This window comes from Schistocerca gregaria, chromosome 10 (genome assembly GCF_023897955.1).
Source record: "Schistocerca gregaria isolate iqSchGreg1 chromosome 10, iqSchGreg1.2, whole genome shotgun sequence".
Taxonomy (NCBI): domain Eukaryota; kingdom Metazoa; phylum Arthropoda; class Insecta; order Orthoptera; family Acrididae; genus Schistocerca; species Schistocerca gregaria.
The window spans coordinates 210,614,033-210,641,074 of record NC_064929.1 but is presented as its reverse complement, the minus strand read 5'-3'; the positions used below and the strand labels follow the sequence as shown (position 1 = coordinate 210,641,074).

Genomic DNA, 27,042 nt, shown 5'->3' with positions numbered 1-27,042 from the left:
CGTCCACACTAACTCGTTTATTGTAATCGAAAGTGAGAAACAGCGTTGCAACAACTGATCAACATTAACATAAGTTCTGCCCGCCGCAGGGAGCGCGGGTGCGCCCCGGCCGCGGCTGGGCGCTCCGGGAAACTCCGCCGTGTCTCGCTACTTCGGCGGTTTCGCATCGCTTTTGCCCAGCGCCACTTCCCTCTCCTCTTCGTCATCGCTGCACTTCTCTTCTTTACCTTCGTCTCCTGCAACGCTGGAATCACAACAATCATACTTAAAGACTGCATTTCTGCTTGGCACGTGATCACAATACAAAAGATTTACACGCTAACCGTGCTCGCACCATTCCAGTCAACACCAATACTCATCTAGAATAGAGCTAACGAACCAAATGTAGCTACGAAACTAGATCAAAACTCTGTAATGGTCTACCGCTGGAAGGAATGTCTATATTGCAATAGCCAGCCTACTTAGAAAAAAAAAAAAAAACGCTACAAAAAGATATCAGTTTACATTGCCACTATTTTTCAAAAGTTTCAAAAGTTTTAGTGTCAATAACGGATAAGTGTCCAATTGGGTTCATATTCGCGCTAAATTAAGAATTTACGCACTGCTTTGGTCCAAACGATAAAATGATCTACTTTGGTCCAGTTTTACTTTTCAAGAAACAAAAATATGTATTCAGCTAGGATTGAAAAAATTGACCTAATATTTTGCAACTATTGATCGTATGTTACCATTTCTTAAAAAAAAAGAAAAACTACGAGTAATGTAGCAACGTAGAATAAAAGCAAAATGCAATTTAAATAATTTACAGAAGACGGGAGAAACAGCAACAAAAATACATTGTTTTTTATGAAATTGGGCAAAGCTATTTAAAGATCGAATTATTCGCCGAAATGATGCTCACTCACTGGCTGAAAATTAATGACAGGAAGACATTACCCCAAAAACTAGCATTAGAAGTACTTCTATAAAAATGAACGATAACAGCGGAAAGGATATTTTACGTTTATTTACCGTTTTTATGTAAGTTTTCGATCTCGTCTTCGATGTCAGTCTGGGAGGTGTATCCCATCTGTGTAGGCACGGCTAGCGCAGTGGCTGCACACACTTGCACTACTTAACGCCGGTCGTCCTTGTTTCCGCAACCAGATTTTACAGTTGCAGAGCATCACGTCAAGTACTTGATACACCGTTGGATCGTCTTCAATCGGAATTGCTTCAAATGGTTCTGAGCACTATGGGACTTAGCATCTGAGGTCATCAGTCCCCTAGAACTTAGAACTACTTAAACCTAACTAACCTAAGGACATCACACACATCCATGTCCCAGGCAGGATTCGAACCTGCAACCGTAGCGGTTCCGGACTGAAGCGCCTAGAACTGCTCGGCCACAGCGGCCGGCAATCAGAATTGGCTAAAGGGGAACGACAAGGTGACGGTCCAAAAAACTCGAATTTTTTATTACGGAATTCGAATGTAAATACATTGAAGAATTATTGCCCAAAATACTATGCGCGAACTTCCAAAGGTAACGATTCTGTGAGCGTTTGAAGCCGAGGGTGGACAGCACGCCTCAACTTTACAGAACCGGTTCTGCGCTCACACTCCTTCGTTGCGTCAATCAGATGTGTAGGGCCGATACTAATAGTGCAAACGTGTATCAGTGTCTCGAACACGTAGTAGACTCATACTTTTCTTATGTTGACCCCTGGCAGGCGCTGTCAGCCGTATATGGCAAGGCCGGCCGCGGTCGCCGAGCGGTTCTAGGCGCTTCAGTCCGGAACCGCGCAACTGCTACGGTCGCAGGTTCGAATCCTGCCTCGGGCATGGCTGTATGTGATGTGCTTAGGTTAGTTCGGTTTAAGTAGTTCTAAAAGTTCTAGGGGACTGATGACCTCAGATTTTAAGTGCCATAATCTTTAGAGCCATTTGAACCATTTTTGTATATGGCAAAGCTATTCGTGCTAACGTCGACTCTGCTGCTATTTGCGCCACTCTACTTTATCCTCAACATCACTTCCGTGCTGCTGGTGAGCAATCCTTGTCCAGTTGGAAGCGCGCTAAAGCAAACTGGAAAGTTATAAACACAAAACGCCGTTGCCACCACTCGTTACCGACGCCATCACTTCTATTTATACCGATTTTAGTAAACCTGATTTGCTGGATCGTTGCTTGGGCGGTTCTACTCAAAATGTGACCGAAAGTTTCAATAGCCTCATTTGTAGATACGCTCCAAAAATAACATCCAGCCGAAGCGAAATTGGCAAAATTGCTTCAAATTTGGCCTTATGTCCACACTGCGTAAGTGTACTTGGCAAATCCTCTTCATATCAAAGTCGGCGTTGAAATGCCATCCACTAGCCAGCGCGGTAGCCATTATGGACCTGGTATCGATGATTTCCCGAAGTTTCAAGTTTTGTTGAATCTAATTGAATTCTCTTCAGGTCACCGTAGCCGATATTTTTTATGCTAATATTTAGTACTTTTTCAGCCAAAAAAGAAGGTTCAAAAAATGGCCATTTTTTTTGTTTGCAAATCCCTATGATGAAGTGAAATTACATATGTAAGGCTCAAGGACATATGTTGTTTTCATGTTTCAGATAACCACAACGGGAGTTACAGCGACAACCGTCGATCTATCTCCTTTCAGAGCTGCCTCGAGAAAATCTCAGTTAGACAGTTATCAATAAAAAATACGAATGTAAACTTCTATGTACTCTTTATTCGTTGCAGTAAACCCCATTTGTCTACCGCATCCCAGTACACATTCCATTCGCCATACGAGTATCGTAAGTACGTAGGTGTCGCCCTTGACCGCATCCTTTCATGTAAAAGACATCTTGCAAATACGGCCAAGATAAAAACTCGTAACAATATTAGTAAAACATTTTGTGAAACAACATGGGGAGCATGTCATCCATTGCCCTGGTCTTGCCAGCAGCCAGTACTGCGCCCTGGTGCGGCTTATGAGGTGTCCAGTTGGACCACACTACGCAGTTAATAACTGGGACAATCCAGCCAACACCTATTTCTTGACTATCTCTGGTGAGGAACACGTATGAACAAGGAATCCACAAAAGTGAGGCCTCGCTTACAGAATACTGCAATCTACAGGAGAATCTGGAATTACCCCTACGACGAAATAGATTCCGTTTAAGAAACCAAATAGAACAGCCAGATGCCAGAAATATCGAGGTGAGACACCTGTTTGGTCAGAAGCTCCAACTTATTGAAAATCCTGCAAAGCGTGAGTGGTTCCGAAAGTATAACTGTGATACAGGAAGGTGTGGGTCTAACTGAACAGAACTCGCACTGGGCTCGGCCGGGGAGCGAGATTCACTTTACAAATGGTGTGCTGCACCGTCTCCGGTTTGTGACTGTGGGGCTCCGAACCAGACAGTCAAGCACATTAGGGATGAATACCCCTTGCGTTCCTAACAGGGGAGTTGCAGCGACCTCATGAAACCTGACGATACAGCTCTTATACGGCTCAAGAACTTAGATATTGACATTTAGTTAGTTTTGTCTTTCTATCTTCTAGTTGTAGGCATATACAAATGTATATTTTACACTACATGTGAGCCTTTCGAAATAAATAAGTCTGCGGATTAGTGCATTTTCAGCTGCTAAGGGACTTTTGGCTGACCCTTCACATGCATGTCAGCATATTGCAATAGAGAGTTATTAAGTTTAACTAAAGAAAGGGGCATTGCAGGCACTGTGTTACAGTGCGCCGAGACTCGCTCCAGTCGTCTTTCAATGCAGTGCGAGCGACACGCAGATGACTCGCGGCCCCCCACTACCCGTGGCTGTGTTCCAGGACGCCTGGAGCCCTGGACAGCCGCCCACCTGGCGGGGACGCCGCGCCGCTCCACCCACTCCGCCTGCCCCTCCTCCGCGCCGTCGCCACCGACGCTGACGTCGAAGCCGCCCTCGTTGGCCGACTCCTCTTGCATCGCCTCGATGTCGCCTGCATCCTCTTCCGAGTTCACCACCAACTGCAAAACAATAAACACCGGTTTTTAGCAGTATTATCGAAATGACGGCTCCCACCGTGTCCGCAGCGTCAAATGCACACCAGCGCGGAAGCAGTGGCCTCAAATCCTGGTGCAGCAATACGTTCTTATCTTCACAATTTACGAGGAGAACACGTCAGGTGCTGTAACCCGATTTCTCAGAAACTTCACTCAGTGGAAAAGGGGTCAAGACAACCGAACAAGTGTCTCAGTTTATCCGTAGATACTTGACCGCTTCTGAGGAAACGACCGTCGCCAAAGTTTCCGACGAATTCCAATGCCTTTTAGCGCGCGATAAGCTCAGCCCAACTAGTCGCAAAGTGGCTAGCGTCGCAGCTTTTCACTTTTGCATCCCGTGTTCGAAACCCGATTACTGCATTTTTATTCTATTTTATTTTATTTCATTGTATTGTATTGGTTCAAAAATGGTTCAAATGGCTCTGAGCACTATGCGACTTAACTTCTGAGGTCATCAGTCGCCTAGAACTTAGAAATAATTAAACGTAACTAATCTAAGGACATCACACACATCCATGCCCGAGGCAGGATTCGAACCTGCGGCCGGAGCGGTCGCCCGGCTCCAGACTGTAGCGCCTAGAACCGCACGGCCACTCCGGCGGCTATTTCATTGTTTTTTTTTTTTTTTCGTTCATCTTCCCGGTCCTTAAAAGAATACTATGCGTATGTTTTCCAGTGGATACTTAAATAACGTTGTTCTTATTCGTTAAGTGACGGCATGTCTCATCAATGAATTTTAAAAAAGGGAAAAATAAGTGAATGGAAAATTTATGTCATATTGTTCCCTTTGCAATTTCTCTATCGTGTCTTGTTTCTCAATCAATAGCAAGCGACATTTTTCGGAAAAGTTGTCCGTTATGCGTGGTTTTCCGCGAAATTGTTGCCAACGGGTGAAATCTTCAGCAATGTTAACGACGTTTCTTTCCCACGTCACATCCATACGAAGATGTGTCTCTGTGGTAAACCCGCTTGGCGCAGTGCTCGTGCTGTTGAAACTTCTGTTTCGAATGTTTTCACAAACGGTATCATAAAGGGAATGAACCAAATCTTCCTCGAGAGCAGACATAAGAACAAAATATGGCAACTGATACCAGAACGAAATACAAGAATATAAGAACTTCAAAAATGTTGCAACTCCTGAAAATACCGTACACACATGTATCATACAGGGTGTTCAAAAAAAAGCCAGATACTTTGAGAGGTGGCAGTACTCATCGAAGCAAGAAAAATAAGTCCAATAAAGATGGGTCCGGGTCCGAGGTAGACACGTGTTTATAGGAGGCGCTGCGCGACGCTTGCGCTGGTGCTCCGCCAAATGTGTCGCCAGCGTATTGTGCTGTCTTACTCACGGTGCTCTGCCTACCATTAGGTGGCCTGCTGTCAGTTATGCGTTCGAGGGTACGTCAGTTTTCGTCGTGTCTATGACTCTTATTGTACAGTGCTGTCAGCCCTGGGTATGTATCATAGTGTTTTACCATCTTCCACACGCGGATTTACTTATGTGTTTACTTTTATTGATGTTTGTACGTACAAATGGTGCAATACATTTACATTTTCTCTCTTCTACCACTTTTAGAAATGGAAGTCTACTACTCGACCAGTGAAATGGCGGATATGATATTGTGCTACGGTTTAGCAAATGGAGGTAGCCTGCGAGCCCATTCCCTCTACGCTGAAAAAATGTCCACAACGCAGAGTGCCCTCTGATAAACTGTTCGGCAGACTTTTCCAGGACCTGAGAGGAGCCCTCGCACCTCGGTAGACTGACAGTGGAATGCGCCGCCTGACACGGAGGATGGAAGAAACCCCTGGGACCAGCGTGCGACGATCAGCAGCAGCAGAACGCGTCTCTCACTCTCGTATCTGGCGGTATCTCATTAAGATTGCTGCGCCCATCTACACCTCGTTCAGGCCCTGGATCGTCACGGCAGACGGCGGTTCTCTCAATGGCTGTTGCAGAAGTGTGCTGCAGGTCCACTGTTCCCAGCCAACATTTTATTTACTGATGAGGCACCTTCACGAGAGATGGTGTTGTGAATTTCCATAATCAGCATGCATGAGCAGATGTAAATGCCCAAGCAATTCGGGAAAGACGCACTCAACACTGAGTCTTAGTCGGGCGTATTTGGCGACAGAGTAATAGGGCCATACGTACTACCACGCGGTTTCACTGGGACCCGTTGCCTCGACTTTCTCATTAATGTATCTCCTACCTAGCTGGAGGGTGTGCCACTGCAGCAGCAAACGCAAATGTATCTTCTGTCTGGAGTACGGGACTATAGCTGGTCAATATCCAAGAAAACAACAGTTGTCCAAGGAGCACGTATGCCCGTAATAATCGTTACGAGACCAGTTACAATTCCTGCTGTATTCTGTAACACGAAGGTTACTCGATTGAAGCAGGCTTGAAGATTACGTAGTGTATCGTCGAAACTGGTAGCCTAAAAATAAAACCTAAGTAACGTTCAAATGGCTCTGAGCACTATGCGACTTAACTTCTGAGGTCATCAGTCGCCTAGAACTTAGAACTACTTAAACCTAACTAACCTAAGGACATCACACACATCCATGCCCGAGGCAGGATTCGAACCTGCGACCGTAGCGGTCCCTCGGCTCCAGACTGTAGCGCCAAGAACCGCACGGCCACTACGGCCGACCCTAAGTAAGGGCGATTGGTATTGTTTTATTGGAAATAGGAAATATAAATGTAGTTCGTAAATGATGGTCCACCAGCACACTTTCGTCAGTGTGCGAACATCTGATGCAGGCGTTTCAGGACCGCTGGTTTGGGAGGGGGGGGGGGGGGGGGGGGCAGCCCCACACCTTAGCCTGCTCTTTCCCAGACCTCAGTCCCCAAGACATTTGGTTATGGGGAAACTTGAAGGAATTGGTCTACGCCACGACAGTCAACAATGTGTCGACACCACAGGGTCACGTCTTCGACGTGTGCCAGCTGGTACAACAACAATCGGGTATACTTCAAAGGGTGAGTCATTCCTTGTGCCGGAGAGCAGAGGGGTGCATTGTTATGAATGGACGCCACGTTGAACACGTCCTGTAAACACGCGTTTATGGCAGAAAGTATGTATTTCGGTATCCATGTTTACTGGACTTATTTTTCTTGTTTCGATGAGTACTACCTCCTCTCAAAGTATTCTAGACTTTTTTTGAGCGCCCTGACAAACCTAGATGTAATTTTACGGTTAATATAACGCCCTTGTAGCCCCTAACTTGAGACAAAACATTCCTGTAGTAACTTTCTATGGACATACACGAAAAGAAATAAACAAATTAGAAAAAAACAGTAACTGGGTTTCGGAAAGGGACCGCAAAAGTAAGAGGCTGTGACGCTAGCCACTGGGCTGAGCCTAAACTGCGCTAAAATGCATCTAAAGTACGTCGGAATCTCTGACAGTCGTTTCCTCAGAAACGGCCGAGTATCCACGGATAAGCCGAGAGACGTGTTCGCATATTTTGGGTCTACTTAGCGAAGTCACTGGGAAATGGGGTTACAGCACTTGCGGTGTTCTCGTCAGTCGCAACGGAAGTAGAGGCGTAAGGTTTCCGATAACCGACAGCATCAGTGCACTGAGCGAAAAAGCACCGACATCACCTCGTATACGTCTACGTCTACATTTATACTCTACAAGGCACTCTCCAGTGTATGGCAGAGGGCACTTCCCATTGCACCATAGATTTAGATTTCGTGTACGAAGTGCAGAACTGATGACTGCTTAAATGACTCTGTGCCACGTATAATTATGCTAAACTTGTCTTCCTGGTTCCTATGAATATGATACGTAGGGGACTGTGTTACGCTCTTAGATTCCTCATGTAATGCGGGTTTCCACAAAAAATGAGCACTGTTTTGACGGGAAAAACAAGTTTCTTAAACAGCCTCCTTTGCAGTCCTACTTGGTACAGTTGCCACACATTTGAGCAATCTTCTAGGATGAGTCGCACGAATCTTTTGCAAGCAATCTCCTTTCTAGATCTATGAAGTTCCCTGTTATCCTGCCAATAAAATGAACTCAGCCGCCCGCTTTACCTACGACTGAACTTACACTATCTATATGCCTTCGTAAGAGCTTTAATTTCTGTTACCTTTCTTGGTGCTCCTTCGCGAAATGTACGTTGGCGGCGGTAGAATTGTTCAGTCAGCTTCGAATGCCGGTTCTCTTAAAGTTTGTCGGTAGTGTTCTTCGAAATGAATGTCTTCTTCCCACCAGCAATTACCAGTTGCGCTCCCGAAGCATATCTGTACCACTTGCACGTCGGCGGAACCTACCGGTAGCAAATCTAGTAGCCCACCCCTGAATTGCTTCGATGTATTCTTTTAATCCGACCTGCAGCGGATGCCATACACTCTAACAGTGCTCAACAATTGGTCGCTCTAGCGTCCTGTACCTAACTTCCCTAAAAACCTCCCACTGAACCTAAGTCGACCATTCGCCTTCCCTGCTACAATCCTTACACACTACGCTACGGTGGACAGTCGTGCAGGCTTCCATAGGGCCCGTGGTGGTAATCGAAGGCACCATAACAGCTGTGGACTTGGTGAGTATTAGTGCAGATCAGGTGCATCTCTTCACGCTGGATGCCCCCCTGACGGTGATGGCATCTTCCAGCAGGCCAATTGTCCGTGCCAGGAGGCCAGAATCCTGCCACGGTGGTTTGAGGAGCACCATAGTGAAGTGACGTCGATGTCTCGGCGACTGTAGTCGGTGTGTGCTAGGAGGTGCCGTATTAAAACTCGGCGAGAACTTTCCGAATGATTCATTCGTTTCCACTACAGCGCTCCGTTCACCTCGGTCTGCGTCACAGGGCCCAGCAATGCTGAGGAAGCAGCCCAGCGGCCTGTGCAGCGGAACGCTGGGTCGTGCCGGCCTTGTACGCCAGCTGCAGAGTTCTAATTACATCAGCGTGAGTGCACCAGCAGCCAACTCAGCAACCACCGCCCCCATTGTTTCCGCGCTGCTTTGCCGCGAGCCGTAGGCCGGCCCCGCTGCTGCTTCTTCCTCGCTGGCGCAGCTGAGAACGCGGTGGCTACGACCACCCGCGATCCGAATCCGAATCTGCGGCCCTCGCCTCAGGAAGTATCCGGCGTGTGTCGGCAGCCGATACGACTGCCTGCAGCAGTGAGCCGAAGAGTGGCCAGCCGCTGGCTAGCTGCGGACCCTGCGTAGGCCTCAGAGGGTCGAACCAGTGACCTGCCGTGGACTGGAATGCTGGCGCCCCGTCTGCTCTACGTGTAGCCGGTTGTGTGACATGCCCCGCCGTCCAGGAGAGCTGTCACACTTCAGTGAATCTCTTTAGAAGACGGCACCTATTTATACTCGGCTGTGCGCCTCTGTTTTGCCAAGTACGCCGCTTTGCGTCACGTATGCACAGCACTTAGGTTGGGCAGTGCCCACTTCTGCCTCTGACTTGCGCCATGGAAACTGCTCTGTATGCCCTTTCTGGCAGCTCTACGCCCCTGTGGCCTTCATTTGCCTTCGCACTGCTGGCACGCATAACTTAGTGCAATCCAGCCCGCACATGGCTGCAACTCGTGGTCCAAATATCAAACAAAACTAAGTTTCCCTATCCTAAACGCTGCTGCCGCTACAGCAACCGAAGTCGCCTGACGTCAACCTGCACGAAGACGTCTGGGACAGTATCGGGTAGCACGAGCTCGGCCACAAACCACTGGCTCTAACTCTACGGAAACTGCACGACATGAGCGCAGGCGTCTGGAGCCACACAGCCCGAGAAGCCTGCAGAGGGCCTGTCGAATCCATAGCAGAATCGCTGTTGTTTTGCGTCTCGAAGGTGAACCAACGTGCTGTTAAGGAGGTGGTCACAACGTTTCGGCTCGTCAGCGTACGCAGAGCTTATGTATCACAAACAAAAATGTAACTGTATCCGTCAGAACAGAAAAAATAAAACTCTACTACTAGCGTGGAGACAACGTTACTCGGAACTAATTGAAAAGAAAAACACTTTTGTGGTTAATAAATGAAGCTAGCAACCCATACTGAAATTTAACTATATAGCTCAAGTAGAACATACCATACTGTTACGCTCGTACAAATTATGTTTGTAAATTTCAAGAGTAGGCCGTAAATAGAAACAATTGCTACAACATGTTATTACACCTTTCGAAGAAGCTAGTGCGCAATATCGGATATCTAAGAAGACGTGCACTAAGGGGGGAAGACAGAGTGACGAAATTTTTTTTACTGTCGAATTCGAATGTATGTACATTGCAGAATTATTCCCCAAAATATTATACTCAAACTCCAAAAAGTAACGATTCTGTGGGCTAAAGCAAACAGTGAATTGAAAAGTTATAAACACAAAACACCATTACCACAAGTCGTTACCGATACCATCACCCCTATTTATACCTACTGTATTTGACTAAACCTGATTTGCTGGAGCGTTCTTTGGGCGGTTTTTTTCAAAACGAGAACGAAAATTTCAATAGTTTCATTTGGAGATACGCTCCAAAACTAACACCCAGCCGAAGCGAAACTGTCTTCTTCAGACTTGGCCGTATGTCTATTCAATGTAGGCCATACTGCATTAATGCACGTGGCAAATGCCCTCCAAGTCAAAATCAATGCGCCGATGTTGTGAAGATAAGAGAAGCCAGCGGCGATGCGATCAGCGACGAAAAGAGCTTTAAGGACGAAAATGAAGGCTTATCAGGTCAAAGTAGCACGAAGCGACCATCCATTAGCCGGGGCGATAGTTGTTCTGGACCACGCGTCGATGATATCCAGTAAGTTTCAAGTTTTGTCCGTTTTTTATATGATAAATACTTATGAAATTTTAAATGCCTTTTCTCTCAAAACCACGTTTTTCGGCATGGTTGTCGTCGTATACGCTACAATTTTCATCCAGTTTTAATGATTTTTGCTCTCCCTTGAAGCCATTTTTTATGTTGATATTTTTTCGGTCAAATGTCCAAAAATGGCCAGTTTTTTAAAAAATTTTGGGGTATTTTTTTCCAAGTCCTTACGATGAACTAAAATTACAGCTGTAAGGATGAGGGTGATGTGTTAGTTGCATGTTTCAGATAACCACAACCGTACTTATAACAACCGTCGATCTAACGCCTTTCAGAGCTGCTTCGGGAAAATACAAGTTACACAGTGAAAATATCAATATTTTTCAATAAAAACTTCTACGTGTGTTTTATTCGTTGCAGCAAACCCCATTCGTCTACAACATTCCAGTATGGAGAAAAAAAAAATCCTGAATCTGAGCAATATTTTTGTCCATCACCCTGTAGTTCCCAATTAATTACGTCAGCTCAAAACGATGGGATTGGAGAGGTGCCTGGCAAAATTTCACCAAGTCTCATTTAAAGGGGGGAAGGAGAAAATGAAAATCCCAAGACAACTTCTTAATTCAGAGACCATGCATTAGTATAACGGATAACTTTTTGTATAATTAATCCTGAGCGCAGACATAATTGAAGTGTCCATCTGTCTTTATGGGCTCTTCGAAGTGAACTGAATACGCTACACGTGTGGGTACAGAGGGTTCCCCGGTATGAGACACGCGCCGCACGAGATATTGTCTGGCGGCTTCCCTGCTGCCCGCCAAGTCCGTCAGCGAGTCAGTCGTGACTCTGTTCCACACAAATTTGTATCAAAACCGTTACAACGCGACAAGTTGAAACACGTGTGCGAGCAAAAAGTGAACCGTTTGTGGAAGGAAGCTAAGCTGAAGTTCACCAAGAGTTCTCTTAGTGATCATATAAATCAAGAGACGGAAAAGCCACGCAATCATACGAAGCAAAGGAAGGTACAAACAATGTTGTACTTCATCTGCAAAGGCAAGTAAAGGTTCTCCGACATTTAAAATATGTATATATATAATATACCAATACAAGGTCAGTGTTTTAGGGTTACTTCTAAACGTCTAACATTATATGCCGCAGAGTATGTTTGTCCGTCTCTATCTGTGCTTTCCGGCAGAATACTCTTCAGGATTGGCATCTTTAAAATAAAGTGTTTTTAATCAGATGCTAAAAGAAACTGTTTAATGCACTTTGTAAATAAAACATGGTTTTATTAAAGTGTGTCAATCAATGTTAAAACAAATTTTAAAACATTCATTTTTACGTATTTCACCAGGCGGCAGGATAAATGTCAAATATGGGGGAAAGGGGGAGGAGGGTTTGGACCGCATCTCAGCAAGAGTTGGGAGAGGATCCAAATTTTCAAGAAAACCCTCACGTAATCTCCTCAACCGAATTCGGGACAGTGACATGCACTTCCAGGATGCCACAGCCGACAGACACCCCCGGCATCCCAAAAAAAATGTGGCAAAATGAGGCGCGCCAGCTGACTTCGTATTTCACTCGACGAAATGTTAAAATTAACGACAAAATAAAAACTACAGAAGAGTTTTTCAGGCAGAGCACAATGTTTTTCTGATTCATAGCAGAGCTTAAAAAATTGTTTCAGAACCAGCGAAAATATGAAAATGAACAACGCTGCAGGGCATGGGGCAACACAGTTCCAAATGTGCATCGGCATGTCAGAGCAGGCACTACCATCACGTCATTGGTCGAAGCCGACATCTAGCAGGCCATCGCAAATTCGGAGTAGACGAAAATTGTGATACTAGTGACACCTTCCGATGTCAGACGGCACGTTTTGACCAGTGACGGAGTCAACAAGCGTCAGGCGACGTAAAGAACACGGCGACTAACACATCACATCCGTAGCGATATTTTGGAAAATAAATAAAACAGTCAGTTTTAGTTACGAAATTTACTTCCTCGGGAGAAGAAGACTCCCGTATTCACAGATTATTAAGGGACACATTCATCAGAAAGAATACGAATCGAGTAAAGATTTTACAAAAAGAATTCTACAGCGGTAACAGAAACAAAGGAAATTTATTTTAATCTGAAGGTACGGCAAGAAGAAAACCACAGTGTCAAACTATTGGGACTAAAAATAGACTAAAGACTCTCATGGGATGATCATATAAGCTCTCTCAAAGGCAAACTTGCACGCGTGATATTCCTGCTGTATAAACTAAGATATTCTGTCAGTAAAAGTTTGCTGATGCTCTGCTACTATGCATTTTTTCAGTCACAGATACAATATGGGATTCTGTTATGGGGTAATTCAACAGGTACAAACTGTGTATTCAAATGGCAAAAAAAAAAAAAAAAAAACAATTAGATGTATACAAGGATCGGGTCCTAGAGAAACCTGTAAGGAGAACTTCAGCCTATTAAACATAATGACCCTCCCAAGTCTCTATATGTATAACTGCTAAATATACGTAAAAGAAAATATACAACAATTTATACAGAGTGTCAATTTACATTTGCACAGCTCTAGAAACAACTGCATGCTTGGCTAATAAATAAACATATAAAAAACATATAAACAGTGACGTACAGTTGGAACTAAAGAAATCATACTTACTGCAAATAAATCGAAGATAGTATCGCAAAATAGGCTTTAGGAGTATAACTGAAATGCGCTCTGCAACTCCTTATCGCTGGACGAATTGGTAGCCAACCGGGTGACAGTACACGGTAGCCAATGACATTCGGTGCATTTTCCAGATATTTCGAATTTTCCCAGTTGCGGTTAGGACGGAACCTGAGCAGCACACATGTTTACAGTCATATCCTATACGTTTCGATGCGTCGCGATCTCCTGTTGCTGGTTATGGCGAGACCCAATAGCTCAGCTCAAACTGTTGCGAGTGAAGCAAAGTAGCAGCCTATTTCATTTACGAAGTATGCAAAATTACGAACGAACAACGTGACTGTCTATCCATACCTGATTGACGATTCACTGTGTTCAGTTCTCATCTTCATTATGTGCAGCACGCAAAGGAAAAGCTGCACTTTTATCAAAATGCACCTTAAAATACGCACCAAGATGTCACAGTTACCAGCAACAGTACAGACGATTGTAATAATCGAAACCGGTAGGGCATAAGCATACAACTGTCTAGCTGACAGGACAAATATGCTTTTCTCAAAAAGTTCCTACGAGGGTTGGAACTTAAACAGTGGCCACTATTTATTCACAACCTGTACAAAAGAGTTACATGTTTGCACCTGTTACTGTCCATCAAAGTAGTCACCAGCGTTGTGTAGAACCCGTTGCCAGCGATGTGGAAGGCGTAGTATACCGTTAGCAGAGCCTGTTCTGTTGATGTCGCGAATGGAGCGGTCTACCGCCTGTCGAATCTCTGGAACAGTTCTGAAGTGAATGCAACGAAGTGGTTCATTCATATTCGGAACTAATCACAGTCGCAAGGACTTAAGTCCTGGGAGTGTGGTGGACGGTGCAGTACTTCCCAGTCCCATCGACCGAACAGAGCAGTCACAGCTTGCGCTGTACGCGTCCGAGCATTGTCGTGCAAAATCATGGGTGGGTTGCGTAGAAAGTGTCGCCGCTTGTTTCGCAAAGCTGGTCGTAGGTGATGCTCCAAAAACTAACAGTAATACGACTTAAGTCCTTGTGACTTTGATTTGATTCCGAAGATGAAGGAACCACTTCGTGGCATTCGCTTCAGAACTGTTCCAGGGATTCGACAGAGCCGGCCGTTGTGGCCGAGCGATTCTAGGCGCTTCAGTTCGCAACCGCGCTGCCGCTACGGTTGCAGGTTCGAATCCTGCCTCGGGCATGGCTGTGTGTGATGTCCTTAGGTTAGCTAGGTTTAGGTATGTCTAGGGGACTGATGACCTCAGATGTTAAGTCCCATAATGCTTAGAGCCATTTGAAGATTCGACAGGCAGTAGACCGCTGCATTCGCACCATCGACGAACCAGTCTCTGCTGACGGTATACTACGGCTTCAACATCGCTGGCAACGACTTCTACATAACGCTGGTGACTACTTTGGAGCACAGTAACAGGTGCAAAAATGGTTCAAATGGCTCTGAGCACTATTGGACTTAACATCTGAGGTTAGCAGTCTCCTAGAACTTAGAACTACTTGAACCTAACTAACCTAAGGACATCACACACATCCATGCCCGAGGCAGGATTCGAACCTGCGACCGTAGCGGTGGCGCGGTACCAGACTGAAGCGCATAGAACCGCTTGGCCACAACGGCCGGCGTAACAGGCGCAAACACGTAAATCTTTCGGTTGTGAAAAATAGTTGCCACTATTTAAGTTCCAACCTTCGTATTTGGCCGGCAAGGCGAGCAGAGCTGGTGGTGTAAAGTTGCTGATCGCCAGTCTTTGCGCCGAAATCCTGAGCTACATTCCAAACCTCTCGGTAGTGTCTCCCGAAGTGAGGGTATCTGATTCGGTTGATGGTGACCCGGTTTGTCGGATGGGAACTTAAACGCTCGGCGGCCCCTCGGTGCTATTCGCGAAGAGCCGGCTGTCACGATAGCGGATTTCAAAAGCCTCCCTCTTCCCATCATCTCAAACACGGACATGATACTACACTTCACACACTTACATCACCGTCAGCTACACTTAACGGATCCTCTTGCTAATACAGATTATACTTCACTTCGAAAGGTGTCTGCGGGCGCGAAGGATAGGGAAAACCTTTCCTAATAGGCAGCTGAGCCTGCCCTTCAGGATCTTCCAGCCATCCGTTCCATACTACTTTATTTTACTGGTCGAAACAGACGGCTAGTACTGCAAATTCCTCTAGATCCTCGAACTCTATTTCTTATCCAAAATTCACGTGTTCGGCGCAGCAATGCTATCAGCGCACGCCGTGAGGTATGAAGGGCAGCGTTGACAACCTTTCAGCGTTACTGGATCGCATAACTACATCGAAATTACCATAAATTTCGTTAAGGGAATATACACATCTACAATCTAAAACCGGTTTTTGAGTGTCCGATCTAACGGCTTCCATGGGTAACAAAAAGTTCATTTTCGATATTTCGCGTAATTATTGACCGAATTTACGAATTTAACACGCTGTCGTAATCTACTCATTAAGAGTAACCTAAGTTTAACACGATGAAATGAATATTATCATTACAGACAAAGCATTTGCCTCGAAGCTGACGGTGCTAAAGTATTCCAACTTTGTTCATCTGTTACTCGAAAATGATACAATTACAGACTTCCAACAGACTTCACGTACAGCTTCAAACCTTTACGAAATCTTTTCTCGCCGACAGCTCCCACAAAATGATAGAAGGAAAAAGTTTATCGATTACTACAACTACATGTGCGCTGTTCATGTGGTCAAACTTCTTCAGCATCTGCCAAGATGATGTAATTTTTTACTTCGTTGTTATTGATGCTATTCTGAACACGCCAACACACTTTCCAGACAGTATGTACATATATTGCTGAGTGCACGTCCTAAATTATATCACTGTACGGCAGATTCTTCTGTGGGGAGGGGAGGGGAGAGGAGGGAGGTAGGGGAGATAGACACTTAAACGTATCAAAAACTACCATCTGCTTGCATTGCGCGTGCAGTGAAACTTGAGAATCAGCCGTGATGCTTTCATTTATCACTTCTTACCACTAATGCCATTCGCAACACATTTTGTATGTAGTATGTACCTATATCACCGGATACACCCACAACATATTATCACCGTACAGCAAATACTTCAGGAGATGAGAGGTCAAAAATAATGAGATGCGTCAAAAACGCGCTTCTGCTTAAAAGTCAGCGCAAATTACCTAATCTATAATCATCCAATATTTCATAATGAAAGCACTTGGCGACGGCCAACAAATGTGAGCTAATTTTAATCCTTTTTTCTGAACTTTTCTCACTTACATGCTTACCGCCAAGAAAAACGGAATTACAGCGCTATTATGATCGTTGCAGTGTATTGGGGAGTGGTCGTGACTGGCCTCGGACGGGGCTTTATAGTGGTACCACATAAAAAATAGGCGCGTCCGATTATTTCACACTTACTTCTCCACGTTTTAATGCGATTGATTTTTAAATTTTTAATTAGGAAAGAATTTATAACAATTAAATAATATGGTTCATAAAATTATGTAGAGAAACAACGAAGTTATTTGCTTACCTAAACCTAAAAATGGAATGCATCATCACATCATCTTCTTCCTCCTGTGGAGGGTTAGGATCAGAAGAACTGAAAGTGGATGGCTTTTTTTTTTTTTGCATGAGCTGCTGCTCCTCACACAGTGGATGAGCTGCTGCTCCTCACACACTGGCTAGCAAGCAAACATCCATTCAATGTAGAAGTAGCGAGCCTATTCCTATTTTTCACTTTTATAAGATTCATCATACTAAAAACTCCTTCGCAGTCAGCACTTGAATATGTAATGGATAAGCACGATAGGGCGAGCTCTGGTGGGGCTGGGAACTCTATTGCTAAATAAAGTTCTTATGTTGAGTACGATGCCCCACAATACGCCAACTTTAGAAAAGTTCTTAACATTTCGTCTATTTTTACGATAGGAAGTTTCTTCCAGTCATCATCGATTTGTTGTAGATGCTTATAATCATCTCTCCTTTCACATAACAGGTATAAGACAGGGAGCTTTTCTCTTTCTTTGTTTGAAAGAGTCCTTTTAGGTGTGAAAACTGCAAGCAGTGGCAATAAATCATCATCATTTCAGTTCTGGACATCCCGCCTGCGATAAAAGTATTTCACGACATCCCATTCATTATACAGCGTCTATCAAAAAGAACCATCCGATTTTTAAAAAAAATCATAACTATTGTGTTATTTGAGATATGTGGGTGAACAACGTACTGTTGGAAAGAGAAAACTCTCGAGTTTTAAATGGCTCCCGCTAGGCAACATCAGTGTTCGCCCACTTCAGTTCTAGTAAAAATGATGTCGGGACAACAGGAAGCGTTTTGTGTGCTACGTTTTGCGCATTGCGGGTCAATAATAACTGTTCAGCGTGACTTTCGTACTAGGTACGGTGTGGATGCTCCTACAGCACAGAGCATTAGACGATAGCATGAGCAATTCCGGGAAACAGGCTGTTTGTGTAGAGGCAAACAGCCGGGCCTTTCCCGAGCGTCTGACACAGACATCGAGCGCATCCGCCATAGTTCCACAAGGAGTCCGCAGAAATCCGTTCGCCATGCAGCTCGTCAGCTTAACATGCCCCCCCCCCCCCCCCCAATGTCCGTCTGGCGTGTGTTGCGTGGACGTTTACACATGAAACCATACAAAATTCGGCTACTGCAAGTCTTTGAGAAGGTGACAAAAACAACGAGTGGAGTTCTGTAATTTCGTTCTTGGCAAGATGGAGGATGACATTTTTTCCACGCTTAGTGTTTAGCGACGAGGCAACATTCCAATTAAATGGAAAGGTGAACCGTCATAATATGAGAATATGGGGTACGGAACAACCACATGAAGTTGTACAACAGGAGTGGAACTCTCTAAAATTTAATCTGTTTTGTGCAGCTTCCATTTTTCTTTACCGAGAACACTGTTACAGGAAGCACATATCTCGATATGCTTGAGAACTTCCTTTTCGGGCAGTTGGAGACTCCATTTACCAACAGGATGGGGCACCGCCACACTGGCGTCTGGAAGTGCGAGAGTTTTTAAATCAAAGGACTACTGAACGATGGATCGGTCGCACTAGACCAAATGTGGATCATTTGGATGCTGGATGCTGGATGCCTTACGTTACTGGCCTCCAAGGTCACCGGACCTGACTGTATGTAATTATTTCTTGTGGGGGTTTATAAAAGACTGTTTATGTGCCTCCGTTACCAATAACAATGAATGAACTGAGACATCACATAACAGCAGCTGTGGAAGGTGTAACTCAAGACGTGATCCCTGCAGTATAGGAACAATTTGAATACCGGATTGAAGTATGCCGTGATGTCAAGGGAGCCATACTGAACAATTTGAAAAGCTATGAAAAAAATCTTTTTGAGTTTCCCGTTCACCAAAAAACAAAATACATTATATACGTTTATTAATTTCAGAAATATAGACGTGCCAAATCGGATGATTCTTTTTGATACACCCTGTATATTTCTGGTTGCTGAATTGATCTTCACTTCCTAAATTCATTTGGCTGTTAGGAAGAAACTTTGGCCTGTTGTTGGGGGTCAGTGTCAGTTTATTGGTTAGAACATACTCCCCATCCATGTAGCAAAGCAACATTTCCTTGTAACCTTCTACCATCTGTTCATGTAAGTCAATAATAACACCTTTGCCACTCTGGAAATACTTATTTAAATCTGTGAATTTTGGTAAAATGTCGGCCAAAACTAATAAAATAATTTTTAAAAATTGTCACTGAGTGATCAGTAAGTTTCTTCTGCGGCAGTCAGCCTCTCCTCTAGTTACTTAAAATAAAAAATCACTGTTCTAAAATTATGACTACAAAGGCCCGTAAAGATAGCCATCTTTTCTGTGATGGATGCAACAATTTATGAATTTGGTATCTAGAACTCTTGAACTTCATGCAGTTGTGTCTCTCTCCTTGCACTTGCCTTAAAATGGTTGTAAATGTTCCTAGCTAGGTTATCACAAAGTCAGGAAAGACATTTACAAGTTCACTGACACATATGTGAAGCGAGCGACACATACATTTGAGAATAATTAGTCCTTGATGTTTTTCTGTTTACCAAGTAGCAACAGAGTTCCTTGAGCGCATCATAGAATAACAACCATCAAACGCAAATCATGTAATATTGTTTGCAGCAACATTGCACTCATAAAATGAAAGTATTGGATTAGAACAAACTTTTTACTTGTTGCACCTTCATTTACCTTATCATATTTACCCCGCTTAAAAATTTCACAAAGATTGAAAAATTTACTCTCAATTTTATTTGCGTCTTTATCAAAATATCTAACTACGACATACGGCGTCTGTTGACTCATCGGTAAAAACGCTGAATGTTTTATGTCTCAGTTTTTCTGCAAGTTCATTCTTATGAGTCTCTACTATCACATCCTTTACGATGTTGGAACATTTGGTGCGACGAAAATGTATAGCGTCGGTGAATTTAGAATCAGGAAAGCAACTTTTAACTATGCCCTCCAGTTGATCTACAACAATAAAACGATGACTGTGTTTTGCCACGAATTCTGCCGATTTTTGTTTTTTCAGTAATGTGAGACTGATTATTTAAAGACGCATCACTTGTAGCTCATTTCACAAATGTACTGAGAATTGTATGGCTCTTAGATGGCACTTTTTTGAGAATATTTTCACTTTTAGAATTTTTTTAACACATTCCAATTCAGACACTAAAGTTACATTACGGATTCTGCATTTAACCCTTTCAGAGTTCGATTCATCAGCAAACATGAAACTTTAAATTCACGACTAGTTTCCCAGATTTTTTAATATTTTTGTTTTCGCCTCTTACATTTAAACATGCCCTCTGTAGATTACTTTTGAGTACTAGGACCACTATCACTGTCTTCTGTTCCCACTGATAAAATTTTGCACTACTTAACGCCTTATAAATCACTCGTGCGACTGCTACGATTGCAGGTTCGAATCCTGCCTCGGGCATGGATGTGTGTGATGTCCTTAGGTTAGTTAGGTTTAAGTAGTTCTAAGTTCTAGGGACTAATGACCACAGCAGTTGAGTCCCATTGTGCTCAGAGGCATTTTTTTTATAAATCACTCATTAACATAACCTGAGCCAACAAGTTAACTGTAATCGTTTTCTCTTACGTATGAGCACTGCGCAGGATGCAAAGCAACAGTACGGTGAATTCCTGGGGAGTCATCTTGGAGAATAATGTAAGTTGACTAATGAAGCTGCTGCGTTATAAAATTGGGGAATCCCCCGGCTGGATATTGGGGAATCCTCCAGCTGGTCAGAATGGTATGTAGCCTGATAAAAATCGAGTTTGTGAAATAAACTGTGAACAATTTTAAAAAACCACAAAACTTAAAATAATAAAAAAGATGAAATCGAAACAATAGTAAGTGTTTCAAAAGATCGTACAATAGACGTCCGAGCAGAAGGGTGGATCGTGTGTTCGTGCACGACCTTAAATTATCATCGTACATGTACGATTGAGACCTTAGTTCTACGCATCCAGTGACAGAGCAGCGGACAGACGACATGTTTCGAAGGAATTTGTCACAACGTCCAAAACCATAGCAGGTATGAAAGAAACAGGCAAACATTTTGTCAACCAAGATTATGAATTTAATTTAACTTGTGCTAACAATAATCTCGTAATTCGCGACACATTCGCAAGAAAACATGACAAATTCGGAAAAAAACAGTAAAATATTTGTGACCAGATTATAAATTCAATTGTTGCTCGTTTCGCTAGTAGCATTTTAAGTCACAACTTCGTAATTCGCGACATATTTGGAAAAAACAGTTAAATATATGTGGTAACAAAGATTATTAATGTAATTTTTGCGAATGCAGCTCACATTCCAACGTAACATTGGCGTCGAGCTTAAGGCACAGATCAGTCTCTCACCAGAACGTGGTATTTTAGCTTTCACATTCGATGACATAACCAACTCACAAACTTTCACATGTCAACCTAACCGGGACCTTGCGCTATGCTACATAGCAGTCTGCCACCACAACTAAGTCTTTTGGCTTTCACATTCGTTATCTTCGCCAACTTTACATCCAATCTGCCCCATTCGAACCTAAACACAACATCCTAATTCGAGACAATCAAGACCGTAAATTTAATTGCAGTTCATTTCACTCGCAGCAATTGAAGCTATGCCATTAGGTCGCAACAGAAAAATGCCGTCAAATTTTAACGGTAATAACGAAGAACGGAATTGTTTAAATTTTACCTCTATTTGGTTACCTGAAAGTACCATCGCACTGGTTACGCGAAGCTGACGCGTGACCAATCTATGACCAGTAGAGAAACACTGCCACTCTGTAAAGTATCGGACAGGATGGCGGCACAAATGAGAAAACTGAGTTTGATAAACGTCGTATGGAGTACAAGAAATTATGTGGCGGCATAATGGAATATGTTGTAAAGAACGTCATATGAAATAGAATGTGCTCTGAGGAATCTGCGTAACCACAATCTTGGAAATTGGGACTTTTGTAAAGTGCCAGACTAAGTTTTCGGAACCAACACTGGGCCACGCAACAGACCAGTCCGCCACCAGAGCCAGTTTTCCTGTCGTCAGATTCATTGGCATTGCTAACTCACAACCAAACTATAATACTGTAATATGACACAGCATCCCCAGAAATCTTGTCACATTCCGAGCCGAGAAACATACAAACAAGAAATGTATACGAAAACTGTAATCAACTTAAAATCCATAATAGCCAGATCAATAATTGCCTCTCCCGTGCAACCAATGTCGAAAACAAAAGTTATCAATTCATATTTCCCAGTGAAACAAATCATTAGATTCAGCAATTGTCATTGGCTGCTTTATACTACCAACCGACTGGTTGCGGCCAAGGGAAACGAACTGTCAACAACAGCACACAGCATCGATATGGGGCTCCAGAGAGGGTGGAAAATTTATTCATGTAACAGGCACCTTTTATCAAAACTATTGGGAATAAAAACTTGAAAAAAAAATTACTTGCATTTCTAACTACTTCAAGCAATGGATTTCTAAAAGTATTGGTTAGTTTTAAGATTATAATTATTTTTGTAAAAAGTGGACATAAGGAAACTGTCCACACTTTTCTATGTATGTAAGGCTAATTTCTCTGAGATTTAAAGACTAAGAAAATCCTTGTGTTAAAATAAGCACAATACCCCAGTGAGTATATCCTGTAATTTTGAACGAATTCTGGTTGGTAGAAAAAGCCAGCGTCAGCAGACAACGCCGCTGCTGCCGCAAGTAAAATTTAACCGTACACGGCCATGCCCACAAAGTGTTTTGTTTAAATGGATGAATAAACCAGACATAAGGCAGTAATATGTGTGTGTTATATAATGAGGTGACAAAAGTCATGTAGCGAAATGCACGTAATCAGAAGGCGATAATATCGCGTACACAAGGTGCACTGGCGGTGCGGGCCTAGTGAAGCAGGGGATACAACCCTTCGGCTTTGACCAATGACGTCATACATTAGTCATAGATAGTAATGTCTTCACTTCGAGGCATAGATAATAAAACAGTTCTGTGTTCCGGATAAGCGCTATCACTGTACATTAAAATAACTTTTCCATTTGATTCTTCCACGGTATTTCACTATTTTGATATTTCACTGTTTTATTCCACCAATATGTGTATTTTCGTGTTGTGAAGTACGTAATAGAAATTTCTCAGCTGTAGATCTTCTTTCGTTTCCCAGCACTAATATCAGTGCGACATTTTCGAATGTGTACTTGCTATATAACAGTCGAAACCCCCGACACAACTAAAATTTGATCCCGTCCTTCACTTCGCCTTTACACAGACGACACAACTAAGATTTGTACCCCGTCCTTCACCTCTCCTTTACACTGACACTATATATGTCAATTGGCGAGCAAGATACAAATGTTGCGTACAGCTATATTGCTCAAGTAACGAATGGGATACTATTAGCGTCCAAGGCAACAAGAAAACTGTACCCGATAGTGAAGTACGAGATACAAATTGTACATGTGTCGTCTTCTTGTCTCCGTGTAGTTCAATTGAGGTACAAGTTGCAAATGTATCCCGAGCCCGGGTTCCCGGGTTCGATTCTCGGCGGAGTCAGGGATTTTCTCTGCCTCGTGATGACTGGATGTTGTGTGATGTCCTTAGGTTAGTTAGGTTTAAGTAGTTCTAAGTTCTAGGGGACTGATGACCATAGATGTTAAGTCCCATAGTGCTCAGAGCCATTTGAACCATTTTTTTTTAATGTAACGTATGTCTATTTTCACCTTTTCGTTACCAGTATACATATATAGAGGTCAACGGCAGTCTGGTATACATGTATTACATACGTAGGTCCTTCTGTCATCAGTAGTAGTGATATGTACGTAAGAAAAGACTTACTAAAAGCGGAGATGAAATAAACAACACATCTACAATTTGTATCCCGTGTTCCATTTAGGGTTTACTGAAGCGGAGGGTACATCGTTCAAGTGAAGAACAGGACAGTAATGCTAGTGAAAACGAAGAAGTCGACTTACGACAAACTCGTATTCCATACTGTACCTAAGCAACATACTTCGAATGAGCTTTTAATTTGTATCCGGTGCTTCATTTACGGTTTAGTGAAGCAGGGGATACATAGTTCAAGTGAACAGCAGGACAGCAATGGTAGTTGAAACGAAGAAATCGACGTACGCTGAACTTGTATCCCGAACTGCACTTAAGCAATACAGCTCGAAAGAGTTTCGAGATACAACTGACATACATGTAACGTGATGCATTCTTTGCTAATAATATATTTCATTCATTTCTTTCCATTGTATTTTGCGGAGAAATACTAAGATACAAACACGCGATATCGTTAACGTGAAAATACTACTGGCCCTTATATATATGTGAAGTACAGTTTTTCTCTCTTGCACTCCTTTGTTTCTGAACATTCTTCTCAACTCTTTCAGCTTTGAAATACATGCTCTCTGACCAATTCTGACGTCATTGGTCAAAGCCGGCGAGGTGTATCCCCTGCTAAACAAGACCCGGCGGTGCGGTGATTTGTATTGAGCTGATCCACGTGAAAAGGTTTGCGACGTGATTATGGGCCCACGACGGGAATTAACAGACTTTGAACGCGGAATGGTACCAGGAGACGTATAAGATGTTCCATTTCGTAGATTTGTCAGTGGTTAACAGACAAGGAACTCTGGGTGAAATAACCGCAGAAATCAATGTGGGACGTACGATGAAAGTATCTGTTAGGGCAGTGTGGCAAAATGTACCATACTGGTCGTCCCGCAGGCAACTGGAAAACGTAGCCTGGTCAGCTGAATTTCGATTTCAGTTGGCTAGAGTTGTTGGTGGGGTTCCAGTGTGGCGCAGACACCACGAAAGCACGGACGCAAGTTGTCAACGAGGCACTGTGCAAGCTGGTGGTGGCTTCATAACGATGTGGGCTGTGTTTACACGGTATGGACTGGGTCCTCTGGTCCAGCTGAACTAGTCATTAACTAGAAATGTTTATGTTCTGCCGTGTCACCAGCCCCAATTGTTCACGATTGGTTTGAAGAACATTCCGCATTCCGGACAATTTGATCGCCCAGGCTGCCTCGGATGAATACCATATAACATTTATGAGACATAATGGAGGAGCCAGTGCGTGCACACTTTCGCAATTATGGTCGGCTGTAAAGGAAGCACTGCTCAGCATTTCTGCAGGGGACTTCCAACGACTTGTCGAGTAGTGCAGCACACGACACGATGTTACAAGCAGCAGGTATTTTCTGTAATTTGTCAAAGGCATTCGATTGTGTGAACCACAACATACTTTTAAATAATTAGAATTCTATGGTGTCACGGGCAGTGCTGCAAAATGGTTCAAGTCATACCTCGCTAACAGGAAACAAAGGGTGTCAGTGTAAGGGACTAGTGAATTAAGTCATCAGTCATCATCAGAATGGGAAGAAATTACATGTGGTGTCCCACAAGGATCCACCTTAGGGCTATTGCTTTTCCTTGTGTACATTAATGATCTCTCATCATTTACACTGCCAGAAGCAGAGTTCGTTTTGTTTGCAGATGACACAAGTATTAAATAAATAGTATGCCGAGTGTAGCTCTAGAAAGGTCTGCTAATGATATTTTCATGGATATTAATAAATGGTTTAAAGCCAACTCACTGACATTAAACTTTGAAAAGACTCACTACATGCAGTTCAGAACCTGTAAGAGGTTTCCACCCAGCATATGCATAAAGTAAGAAGAAGAACAGATAGAAGAGGTTGACAGTCTTAAATTCCTGGGATTACAACTAGATAATAAATTCATTTGGGAGGAGCACACCACAGAACTGCAGAAACGCCTTAACAAATCTGTATTTGCAATTCGAGTGTTAGCAGACATAGGCGATATAGAAATGAAAAAGCTTTCATACTTTCATTCCATAATGTCATATGGTATAATATTTTGAGGTAACTCTTCAAGTCAAACAAAGGTTTTCAGAGAGCAAAAGCGTGTAATATGTATTATTTGTGGAGTGAATTCATGGACGTCCTGTAGAAACCTCTTCAAAGAACTGGGTATACTAACTACTGCTTCTCAGTATATTTACTCCTTAATGAAATTTATCCTAAATAATATATCTCTTTTACCAACAAACAGCTCAGTTCATACATACAATACCAGGAACAAAAATGATCTGCACAAGGACTTAAAAGCACTTACTTTAGTTCAAAAAGGGGTCCACTACTCAGGAACACTCATCTTCAATAATTTGCCAACAAGCATAAAAAATTTAGTTGCAAATAAAGATCAGTTTAAAAGGAGCCTGAAAGACTTGCTAGTGGCCAACTCCTTCTACTCCATTGACGAATTTTTTAATAGAAACAACATTGACGAATTTTTTAATAGAAACAAATGATATATTGTATATATATATTCATACTATTAGTGTTGTTATTTCAGCTTTTTATATAAAAAATTTAAAAAAATGGCATGTTCCACATGTACGAGGATGGAACGAAAAGCTAATGCAGTCTGGGCCTGACCTGGGCGCGCTTGACGCGGGTCCTGGCCTCCCCTCCGCCCTCCTCGGCCAGCAGCTGCCAGTCCAGGCCGGCCGCCTGCCGCTTGGCGACGCGCGCCTCCGCCTCCGCCTCCGCCTCCAGCTGCAGCTCGCTGTCCGGCACGCCCCCGCCGGCCAGCAGTCCCAGCACGGCGCGCTCGCTGCGGCCTCCGCCCCCGCGCAGCACGCGGGTCGGCGACCACTCCAGGCTGGGGTCCACCTCTTCGGCCGTAGCGTACATCGCGCACACCGCCACCACCAGGCAAACGGCTCCAGTAGCCGACATCGTCCTTTCTTTTCCCGTTCTTTTCTACTCGGTCCGAGTCCAGGGAACGTATACACCAAAGGATAAGCCAAATCTCTGTATTCAACTGTCACCGTTGCTCTTAGACCACAGATATTCGTGGACCGCTCACTCCCTTTATCTCTGCCGTGTCGAACACAGAGGCAATGAAGAAGCGGGTCAACTAGCAAAGCACTCT

At 43.5% G+C, this 27,042-nt stretch overlaps 1 long non-coding RNA gene across 1 annotated transcript; it reads right to left on the bottom strand.

Moving 5' to 3' along the window:
• Positions 1-26,609, bottom strand: LOC126293605 (uncharacterized). Its single transcript, XR_007552317.1, has 3 exons — positions 26,544-26,609; positions 3,847-3,995; positions 1-244 (listed from the first exon to the last, which is right to left on the bottom strand). It is a non-coding gene; the product is annotated as an uncharacterized LOC126293605 (long non-coding RNA).
• Between the last annotated feature and the right edge of the window lie 433 nt (positions 26,610-27,042).